This window comes from Ixodes scapularis, unplaced genomic scaffold (assembly GCF_016920785.2).
Source record: "Ixodes scapularis isolate PalLabHiFi unplaced genomic scaffold, ASM1692078v2 PGA_scaffold5__190_contigs__length_132052651, whole genome shotgun sequence".
In the NCBI taxonomy this organism is placed as follows: domain Eukaryota; kingdom Metazoa; phylum Arthropoda; class Arachnida; order Ixodida; family Ixodidae; genus Ixodes; species Ixodes scapularis.
In genome coordinates, this window is record NW_024609880.1 from 46,571,275 (window position 1) to 46,572,918 (window position 1,644).

The following is a 1,644-nucleotide window of genomic DNA, read 5'->3' on the forward strand; positions in this document are numbered from 1 at the left end:
CCAAGACTTTTACCGCAACTGAAAATGTCTATCACCCAAAGCGCCCCCTAAAACAGCATCCTGCAATTCTTTGCGGCAGAAATTAAAGCAAAAAAAAAACACAGAAATAAAAATGCATAATATAAGTACAGTCACGATCAGAAGTAATTTGAGCACGTTTGCGGTGGCCCAACTGGCCCATAACCAGAGCCGTTTATCGACAGAGTTTGGCCATACATTGGTTTTAATAGGCGAGCGTCTCGGGGCCAACCACAGGCCGCGAAACAGCCCCTAGCGGTGGTCGTCAGCTCTAAATTTGTGACACGGCTAATTCAAGCCGTTTTAGCGTCGCTAGAGTTAAAAGGTGTGACTCTCAGTGACTGAAAACTTTGAGCGTGCGAGGTGTTCGTCACGCCAATATTCAAGTGTAGAATAAACGAACGTGCGCTCCAAACCAGGGCCAACTTGCTAGAAACAGCGTCTCAGCTGAGACGGTGAAAGAAAGCACTGCCAAAGCCAGCGCATGCAGCCGAGCGGGACTCCGCGTCACCAGACGCTCGCGCGCCCCACCCTTTGCACTGTTTTCTTTCCGCCAGTCACAGGACGCTGTTCTAACAAGCCAACATCAGCAGTGCAGAAAGGTATGGGCACGAGCGCGTGGCCTTGGAAAGTGGCTCCTATGCACGAGTTCTCGTACAAACAAAAGCGTTTTGCTGAGCTAGGTTCACGCGCCTGTACTTTTGTCTTCACTGCCGACATTTGTGAGATGGAGCAGAGAGGCCGAGATTGAACGCCTCTATTTCACGCTTTGAATGTCGTTTGCAATATTGGGACGTCGCGGTCTCCTGATTGGTCGACGCTGTCACAAATTTAGTTTACGCTCTAAGCGCGGGGGGAATATTCGGTGCTGGCGGCGGCCTTTGCTCCGCCTATTGGCCAAACTCTCCCAATACACGGCTCTGCCCATAACTGCATTGCAGCGCGATCTAGCCGCGCTCGTGGGAACTGATAGGAGACTATGCGCATGCGTGCATGCCGGAGCCCATGGCCTCTCTTCTCCTCCCGATTTGTTCTTTTTACCGGCGGTTCAAATCTTTCTTTACCGCTGATAGCAGACAGCGTTCACGCTTCCTGCAAGGCAGACAGCGAGCACGCTTCCCGCGAGTGCCAACGGCGGAAGCAGGTGCGCTATCAGCCTTATGTGAAGCGGGGTATTTGTTGCTTGTGATTTCTTGCATTTTACATTGGTTCAATGAGGACGAGGAGGAGGAAAACTTTATTCAAAAGCTCAGGTCCGAGCCGTCTTAATCGTCCGCACTGGAGGAGGAATCGTCTTCTACAACTTGGGTTAGGGTTCTTCGTTGCGGAGGGTCTAGGATCTCCCGCACGACGTGGGAAATGCTTCGGGGCAAGGAATTGCCTTCACGGCTCTCCAGTGAAGCGTTTCTTCACGTGTGAGGACAGGTATCCAATTAGTGAACTTAAATACACACAATACGCTGGTGTGCGGTGAACGTCCAGTTTGTTTTTGATTTACCATTTTAGTTTCTCGTAGCCGACGAGTGAGCAGGTATGTTTGCGTCACGAACCGTCTATTTTCATGCTCAGTAGACCTTGGACATCGTTTTTAGCACCATACGTGTTAGAACTACTGTCGGCTACTGC